This window comes from Aethalodelphis obliquidens, unplaced genomic scaffold (genome assembly GCF_003676395.1).
Source record: "Aethalodelphis obliquidens isolate GAN/ISIS:26980383/991018 unplaced genomic scaffold, ASM367639v1 scaffold1, whole genome shotgun sequence".
NCBI lineage: Eukaryota > Metazoa > Chordata > Mammalia > Artiodactyla > Delphinidae > Aethalodelphis > Aethalodelphis obliquidens.
The window spans coordinates 78264052-78274093 of NW_020837945.1; the positions used below are offsets into that span (position 1 = coordinate 78264052).

The 10042-nt window shown below is 41.7% G+C and overlaps 1 protein-coding gene across 1 annotated transcript in view; it reads right to left on the reverse strand.

The window, feature by feature from the left end:
- The window catches only part of TPRG1 (tumor protein p63 regulated 1), a 143682-nt gene that overhangs the window by 73405 nt on the left and 60235 nt on the right, over positions 1-10042 (reverse strand). The window lies entirely within an intron of this gene.

Here is a 10042-nt window from a genome sequence, read left to right on the forward strand (position 1 = left end):
TTGCTCCGTGGCATGTGGGATCTTCCCGGACCAGGGCTCGAACCTGTGTCCCCTGCATTGGCAGGTGGATTCTTAACCACTGTGCCACCAGGGGAGTCCACAGGGAGAGGTTTTACGGCCACAGAGCTCAGAGATGATTAGCCTTGACAGGATCCATTAGGGGAATAACAAGATTGTATCATGTTGGCAGTCAACTGATTCATGCTCCTCCATGTCTTCCCAGTTCTCTAGAAAGCCTTCATGGAGCACATCTTCCTCAAAGCACACCAAAAATAATCTTTGTTCTAACTCAATCTGGATGACTCACTAGGCATTAGTTTATGCTAATCTCCAAAGGTCGCATTGCTGACTGAAGATAAAATGGAGACTTGGGGCTTCCCTGGTGGCGCAGTGGTTGAGAGTCTGCCTGCCGATGCAGAGGACATGGGTTCGTGCCCCGGTCTGGGAGGATCCCACATGCCACGGAGCAGCTGGGCCCGTGAGCCATGGCCGCTGAGGCTGCGCATCCGGAGCCTGTGCTCCGCAACGGGAGAGGCCACAACAGTGACAGGCCCACGTACCACAAAATAGAAAAAAAAAAAAAGGAGACTTGAATATAGGTCCAGTGACCTCCACCCAAGCCATCACTATTTCAAGCTCATTCTGTCATTTTCTTATGGTATAAACATAGTGAAACAAGTGAACTGAGATTCTTACAAGCCAAAGACAAAGCAGACACTGGGTAAGTGTTTACTGAATTGATTTGCTTCAGATTTGAGAGCCTTTCAGGATATGCATGGAAAATTCTGAGTTAAGAATCTCTCCAACAGAGAGAACAGAGAGAACCAGAAGCAATGCTTCTGGTTAAAAGAAAGGGAGCATGGTCTGAAATTCTCCTCACTCTCAACGCTTTTGCTGTCTGTCTGCTACAGCCTTTGTATATAGCACTGCATGACTTATATGATAACCGTTTCAGTGCATGTTTTGTCTTCCCTAAGAGACAGAAAAGGATGATTTGTGACTGATTCATATCTGAACCCCCACTACACAGAGTCAATCTAATGTAAAAATTAGGACTGGGCACCCTGCTCCCATCCATTCTCACATAGTAACCAGAGTGCTATTCTTCAAATACAAAAGGAATGATGTTACTCCCCTGTTCACTCTATTAAATGACATCTTTTTGATTTCAGAATCAAATCCAAGTTACATAATATGGACTACAGGTCCCTGTATGGTCTGGCCTCTGCCCAGCACCATCTCATAGCAGGCTGAGAAACTCATTGTTCAAGTCATGGTTCAAATGCCTCACTCAAAGGAGATTTCTTAAACTCCGATATAAACTTGTCCCCCTATTACATTTTTTTAAGCTTTCTGATCCTTTTCCATTTTCAGCACTTCTCATAGTTTGTAAGAAGGAACGATATGTTAAAAGTTTAGTAACTGGTACCACATGAACACGGACAAATCAGAATGGACACCAAAGTACAGAGGGTAGGGCAATGCCAGTGAGTGTCATCTGAGGATCATCCCTATGTGTGTGTGTGTCGTGTCTGTGTGTGTGTGTGTGTGTGTGTTCCATGAGGGCTGTGACTGTGCCTGTGGGGCTATTTACTCTGTTCCTGTCAAACAGCCTGCTCTAAATAAATAGCTGTTGAGTGGTAAAGGAGTGCCAATCATAATCATTTTGGAGGCCTTTGGGCTGGGTGAGTAACTGGGGATGAAAACTTCCAGCTAACTAACTCTGTAAGATTGGCTGTTGAGCCTGTCTGTAGCTTACGTTCCTTATCTGTGAAATGGAGACAGTACTCATCGCCTAAGTTTGGGGAGAGGATTAAGGGACATGATTCTCAATCGGTGGTTTGTAAATGAGCTGTTATTATCATTGTCAGGGACCTAAGTGTCCTTGGGTAACCCCAATATGTGCCATTCCTCAATGCAGTCTAAAGACAGGCGAGACAAAATTAAAAGTTTAATCAACAGGAAGAGGAACAGGAAGAGACATGAAGGAGAGAAAAAGGGAGATGAAGGAGGAAGAAATAGGGAGAAACAGAAGGAAAGAAAGAAAGATGAGATCATGCCTTATTATATGCCGGCCCTTATGCTTGTACAAGTATTAGCTCTACATCTCCCCACCACCCTTTGAAGAAAGTCACATTGAAAGCCACTGAACTAGAATACGGTAGTAGTGTTAGTGATGGAGGGTCAAGAGATCTGGTTTAAATCTTGGTCCTATGGTTTCCATCCGCTCTAACAATGCTGCAATATTCAACTTCTACTCCACCAAGAGAAGGAAAGAATTCTTGATAATCTGTTTAACATTCTCCCTCTTAGTCAGAAAGAGACGAGGATTCTGAAATGTTGTATCAGATATCTACATAAATTTCTCTAAATAGATTGTATCTACTTAGCAGCAAGTTATAAGCTGCTGCCTAATAAACCAGACTTGTTTTTAGTCTAAAAAATCCTCAGATTTTAGTTTAATGGTTTTACTGAAAATGTCAGCACTCCATAATGAGATTTATTTTAAAAGGTAGAGGATGGATTCAGGAAAAAAAAAAAAAGAGAGAGAATTCTTTTTAGGAACAGAGTGCTCTGCTGTGACACAGACTGCATAATTTACATGTCGGAAAAGTCTGAATCCAAGTACACACACAGGCTTATACATAGTTTGGGGCCACCATCTCTAGCTTCTGGGTGGTAGATTTATTTATTTAGACTTCAATCACACCTTTTTTCCCAGAGAACTCTTGGAGAAAGCATTGAATTTTATATTCCTAATATTAATATAAGTTTGGCGGTAATATTCAGAACAAATATAGGAGTAGAAATAACAATAACATATTGTGTTTGTGTAGCCCACGGACATTCACAAAGCTCTTGAATATCAATGCTTTTGTTTAATCCTCCCAACGATCTTTTGGACTAAAAGCTATTACCCTCATTTTAAGGATAAGAAACTAAGGTCCAGAGACCCTTAAAATGACTTGCCCAATGCTTGACACCTAGCAAGTAGTAGTTCAAGGCCCTGAAATAAGTATGGAGACAGCAAATCCAGGCATAGTGTTTGCTTTCTCCATGGGACCACTCACCCCCAAATAGAGGACCCTTCAGTGTGGTGTGCAAGTGTGGTAAGAGCTTTCTCTGGAAGGAGCTGATGTGATGATCTATACCACTCCTGAAAATGTTATCTCTGGGAAACAAAGCAAACATCTATGACTGTCCCCTCCAAACTTTGACCTCTTCCAGTGTTCCTATCTTGGGGGAAAACCCTTCTTCCATCCGGTTATGTATGCTAGAGACTTAGGAGTCTTTCGGGACACATCCTATTTCTTCACCTCACATGCCAAGTCCTAAACATTCTACTACCCAGACATCTCTCAAAACCATCCACTTCTCTCCAACTAGACTTTCACTATCTTAATCCAGTCTTCCCACATCTCCTGCCTGGACTCGTGCAGTCCCCTTCTCACTGGGCTTGGGCAACTAGCCACCTGGACCTGGTTTATCTACATATACTTTATTTCCCTCCCAGCCTCATCCCATACTGCAATGAGGTAGACCTTTTTAAAAACAAACCTGGGGCTTCCCTGGTGGCACAGTGGTTAGGAATCCACCTGCCAATGCGGGGCACACGGGTTTGAGCCCTGGTCCCGGAAGATCCCACATGCCGCAGAGCAACTAAGCCTGTGTGCCACAACTACTGAGCCTGCGTTCTAGAGCCCACGAGCCACAACTACTGAGCCCACATGCCGCAACTACTGGAGCCCGCACACCTAGAGCCCGTGCTCCACAACAAGAGAAGCCACCGCAATGAGAAGCCCGCACACCGCAACGAAGGGTAGCCCCTGCTCGCCACAACTAGAGAAAGCCCTCCCGCAGCAACCAAGACCCAATGCAGCCAAAAGTAAATAAATAAAAAAATAAATAAAAACAAATCTGTCTGTCCTTTACCTCCCAACCCTGGCTTCAAACACTTCAACAGTTCCCCATAGCTCTTACAAGAAATGACAATTTTCACCTGGTCTAAGAGGCTCTGTAGGGTCAGGTCTTACCTATTTCTTCAATGATATTTCAGACCTCTGCACTCCCTTCTCCTTGATCTACTTTCAGTTTCTTGGACTCAACGACGCCCACTCCTGCTGAAGGGACTTTGCACGTGCTGTTCCCTCTGCCGGTCACGTTCTTCTTGATCTTCTTTACTTAATTAACTCCTATAGTGCTGAGCTCAATTACTCCTTACTCTGGAAAGCTTTCCCAGACCTCCAGGACTACCTCTCTTCTTTCTAATATATACTTTCATAGAACTTCACACCTCTCCTTCACAGCACTTCTCCCAGATGCAATTTTATAGTTATTTCTGTGATTACCTAATTCATGTCAGTCTTCTCTCCTATACTGTAAACATCACAAAGAGAGAGTCAGTTCTTAGCATGGTGCCACCACTGTAGTAGGTGTCCAAAAACTATTTCTGAAATGAATTGGTGAAGAATTAACAATTCTTGTGCAGTGCAACCTATATGCTTTGCCTCATGCTGCTTGAAGAATTCTATCCACAGTTGTACAAATTGAAATACTCCCTCATAAAACAGCACATTTTCAAAAAAAAAAAAAAGTAACATTGGGAAAATGTTCATACCAAAAGAGTGAGAAAGAGGAGGATACAAAATGGTACCTTCAGTGTACTTCCAATTTTGTAACAACAGCAAAATATGTAGATCAAAATGTTAACACTGATTATATCTGAGTGCTGGGATTTCAAGAGACTTTCATTTGTTCTCATGCTTTTATTAGCCAAAGTTTAATTTTTTATGATAAACTTTCTACTTTTATGATAAAAGAGATATATCTTTTAAAATTTTTATTGAAATACAGTTGATTTACAATGTTGTGCTAGTTTCAGGTATACAGCAAAGTGATTCAGCCATACACGCATATATAAATATATATATTCTTTTTTTACATTCTCCTCCTTCATAGGTTACCACAAGATATTGAGTATAGTTCCCTGTGCTATACAGCAGGTCCCTGTGGGCTATTCATTTTATAAATGGTAGTGTGTGTATTTTAACCCCAAACTCCTAATTTATCCCCTTCCCACTATCCCCTTTGGTAACCATAAGTTTGTTTTCTATGTCTGCGAGTCTATTTCTGTTTTGTAAACAAGTTCATTTGTATCTTTTATTTTTTTTAGATTCCACACATAAGTTATATCATGTGATATTTGTCTTTGCTTGCTTAGTATGATAATCTCTAGGTCCACCCATGTTGCTGCAAATGTTGTGAATTCATTCATTTTTATGGCTGAGTAATATTAAAAGAGATATTTTTTAAGTAAAAAAATCACCTATCCTTCAGGTTCCCAGCTTAAATGCTATCTGTTTAATGGCACCTTCCCCTCACCTCCCTCGCCCCCAAGTAGATACCATCTCTCTTTCCGTTAAATACACACAACCTTTATCAAGGTTTCAATTGTGGCCTTAGTCACAATTTTCTGTACTTCTCCTTCCGTTCCCCACACACATGATGGAAGACCCTATGGTGTAGAGTCAGTGACTGAGCCCTATCTGGGTCTCCTCACTGTGCCCAGCATAGAGCCAAAGAGAGAGCAAGGTCTTAGTAAATGAACAGAGCATGGAATAAAAAATTAGAATCATAAGATTCATCCCCACAGTGATGAGAGCCTGTCTCTCCTGGCAGAGAATTTGCTACATTCTCCTACCACTGCTGTTCCTCAGCACTAGCTGCATTTCCCGTCTTTGATGGGAAAGGGGCCTAGACCTCCTGGTGGAAACAGGGAACCTAGTTGCTCCCGGAGATTTGCAGTTTCCTGGTACTACAACAGTTTGGCCAGCAGAGGGCAACAGCGAACCACCAATGACAGGTGGGACCCATCCGAGCAAGTTTCCAGGACCCCCACCCCATTACTCAAACCATCCCAGATGCTTTGCCAGTCGCCCCAGCCCTACTCCTAACAATACTCTCAGTTGCTCTTTTAAGTCTGTGTCAAATCAGTTTATGGTTTGGAAATGATTTTTCTCCCCCAAATATATTCTTCTAATATTATTCCCCCAAATATACACACACATGCATGCACACGCACACACACACACACACACACACACACCACTAAGACATCGTCTCTGATATTGAATAGAATGATTATACCTGATTTACAAATCAATCTTCTTTCCTGTGCCCCCTAGCCTCTTAGAAAAACCAGCCCTTGAAAGAGGAAGACAGCTCCTTGGCTAGCCAAGAATCAGCAACTCAGGAGGAAAACACTGAATCATTCATTCCACACATATTCCCTGAGCACCCACTGGGTTCCAGGCCCTGAAGAGAATCCAGTTTGGGTTTACAATTCAAACACAAACAGATGCAAAATGCATGGCATTGAAGCAGAGCAATTTGCCTCCCCCTGAGTTAAGTGAAGTCTTATAAAACATTTAGCTAAATAACCCACATGCAGTTCTTTCAATCACTTGGTTAATCTCTCCCTGGGCCTCTCCAATGTGTTTACAATAGGGGACCCTCCAAGTAAACACAGCATTCTAATAAAAACCCGATGTCCACAAACCTTCCCTGTTCCCGTCCCCTGACTTGACTTCCTGTGGTTCATTTTTTTCCCACTACCCCATGCAGCCGGCCATGTACCTGGCCCCGCACTTAGCTACTGGGAATACTGAGAAAAACATTCAACTCTTAAGGAATACACAGTTCTCTAAGATGTGAGGTGAAATCACCTAAGGAAGAGTTAATGGGTATGATGAGACTGGATAATGAGAACACAAGTCCACAGACTCAGGTGTCTGGATTCCCAGCCCATTGCCCACAGGGCTGAGGAAAAGGAACCCTAGGTATCTATTTGATGTCCTTAAAGAAGACTCTCTTATCAGCTTTTCATTTCCTGCTGTTTGGTGAAGATCTCAGTGTTGGAAAAGCACGAGTTGCAAAGTACGGATGATTCTCTGGAGGTACACTAAAAAGGCCTCAGGAATATTTATTCATTTCTCCAACACATCTTTAACATGTACCACTCAGTACAGGACAAAGTGTCCCCGTAAAATATGGACAAGGATGAACCTGGAAACATCCACTTTTGTATCCACAGAACTACTTTTTGACTGAGTAAGAGAAGTCCTACCATGAAATTTCATATTGCTCCAACTGAGTGCAGAAAAAAACAATGGTCACTTTTCCCCCTGGAAAACAAAGTCCGCAAGATGGGATCCATCACGTTTTATGAAACAGCAAGGAAGCCAGCGTGACCACAGCAAAAGGAGCAAGGAGGAGAGTGGAAGGAGATTTAAGCAGAAGCCACATCTCGTGCTGAAATCACCACGATTTCTTTGCAATTTGAGAATGTTTTCACGTTAAATGGTTATTATCCCCACTTCACAGGTGGAGGAACCAAGTCTTACTAAAGTGACATGCATCTAGTACCAATGACAGAGCCATGGTGAGAATCCAGCACTTCTGACCCCCCAAGCCCAGGCCATATACATTCCATCTAGCGGCTTCTCCCATGTGTCTTCCCCGTGCAGCAGGCATTTGTGCTCTCCCCACCACAGTACCATCAGTAAGAGGATATTTTAAAAGCTACACAAAAGAGAAGACTCTGGGCACACCCCATCCTTCTCTCTTTCCCACAAAACAACTAAATAGCTGTTGCATAGCTACTGGGCACACCAGGTTCTAATAAGAGGCCCACCCCCGAGGGGCTCTCTCCTCCCCGCCTCCCCCAAATTCACTTTAGGGGATTCACTTGATCAGAAGCCAAAGAAGCGGCAGGAGAACAAGGACTAATTTTGAGGAGGCGACAGAGAGGGAAGAACAGAGGGATGGGATACAACAAATGCTCACATCTTGCCACCTCCCTTGTTTTATTCTTTTAAATGGGAGAGATATTTGCTTACTGTACTGTGTTAGTTACACCTCCTTGGGTACAGGAGACACATCCCACATCAGGCAAGTCCAGGAAGAGGAGATGTGTTACAAAAATACTCTGAGGAATCCCACAGAAATCTACGAACAGGAACCATAACACAGTAGGGATTTAGGAAACCTAGAAAGTCACAAGGAATGAAATGCACTCTCGAGGGGCTGTCTCTCTCATGATGTCTGTGTATCGCTCCATGCATCTCATCTGTTTCCTCCTGACTGATGTGGCCTTCTGCTTACTGCCAGTGTTTGCTCCTCTTTAATTCCACCTTGCCTATGACCTTATTGTTTCCTTAGTCCTGACTATACATGAACTTGCAGAATCTGCTCTCGTAGCTAACTGGCCTCTGTTGTCCTAAATCTCCCAGTTCAGACTCTCAAGATAAGGGATTCTGTTAGCCCAAATCATTCCTCTGAGTTATCTTCTTGAGTCTCACATCAGCTAACCGATTAGCTCCCATTTGTCCAATCAGCTCTGGCCAGGGGCTGAAGTTATATAGTAGAAAATAGGACTTGCCAGTGAGAAACACTTTATTCTTCTTTTTTAGAATTGTTTTAACTATTCTAATTCCTTTGTCTTTCCATAAAAATTTTAGAATAGTGACTTCCCTGGTGGCACAGTGGTTAAGAGTCTGCCTGCCAAAGCAGGGGACACAGGTTCGAGCCCTGGTCCGGGAAGACCCCACGTGCCACGGAGCAACTAAGCCCTTGTGCCACAACTACTGAGCCTGCACGCTAGAGCCCGCAAACCACAACTACTGAGCCTGCATGCCACAACTACTGAAGCCCGTGCACCTAGAGCCCATGCTCCACAGCAAGAGAAGCCACTGCAATGAGAAGCCTGTGAACTGCAACTAGAGAAAGCCCGCGTGCAGCAACGAAGACCCAATGCAACCATAAATAAAGAAATAAATATTTTAAAAATAAAATAAAAAAATAAAACAGGCAAACTGAAAAAAAAAAATTAGAATAGTTTTGTCCATACCTACAAAAATCCTGCTGAGATTGAAAGGAATTATGTTGAACCTGTATGTCAAATTTGACATCTTTACTATATTGATTCTTCCAATCTGTGAACATGGGATTTAGATCTTTGTTTCTTTCATCAGCAGTTTGTAGCTTTCAGTGTGTAAGTCCTATACATATTTTGTTAGATTTACACTTAAATACTTTTCTTTTTTTGAGTGATTATAAATATTATATTTTTGTTTGTACCTCCTCAATGCTAATGTATAGAAATATAATTGATTTTTTATTTTTAAAAAATTATTACTAAAATATTTTTTGTATGTTTATCGTGTACCCTGCAAACTTGCTAAACTCATCTAATAGTTCTGGAAACTTTTTGGTAGATTCCTTGGAATTTTCAACATAGACTATCATGCCATCTACAATTAGGAACAGTTTTTATTCCTTGCTGTTTGACCTGTATGCATTTTATTTACTTTTCTTGCCTTGTTACACTGGCTAGAACTTCCAGGACTATGTTGAATATTGGTAGTGAGAGTGGACGCCTGCCTTGTTCCCAATTTTAGGGGGAAAACATTGTCTTTTCCCAATAGCATGATGTTAATTATTATAGGTTTGATATAGATGTTCTTTATCAAATTGAAAAGGTTCCTCTCTGTTATTTTCTGAGGGATTTTGTCATGAATGGGTATGTTGAATTTTGTCAAATGCTTTTTCTGCATCTATTGATCTGATCATATGATTTTTCTTCTTTAGCCTGTTAATATGGTGGATTACATGGATTAATTTTCTAATATTGACCTAGCCTTGCATCACTGGAATAAACCCCACTTGGTCATGGTACATAATTATTTTTTTTATATTGCTGAATTCTATTTGCCAAAGTTTTGTTAAGAATTTTTAAATCTATATTCATGAGGGGTATTGGTCTGTAGTTTTATTTTTGTACTGTCTTTGTCTGGATTTAGTATCAAGTTAATACTGGCTTCATAGAATGAGCTGGGAAGCATTCCTTTCTCTTCTATTTTCTGGAAAAGATTATGTAAATTGGTGTTCATTCTTCTCTAAATGCTTATAGAATCCTCCAGTAGAACCATCCAGGCCTAGATGTTTCTTTTGGGGAAGGTTTTTTCTTTTTTTTTTTTTTTTT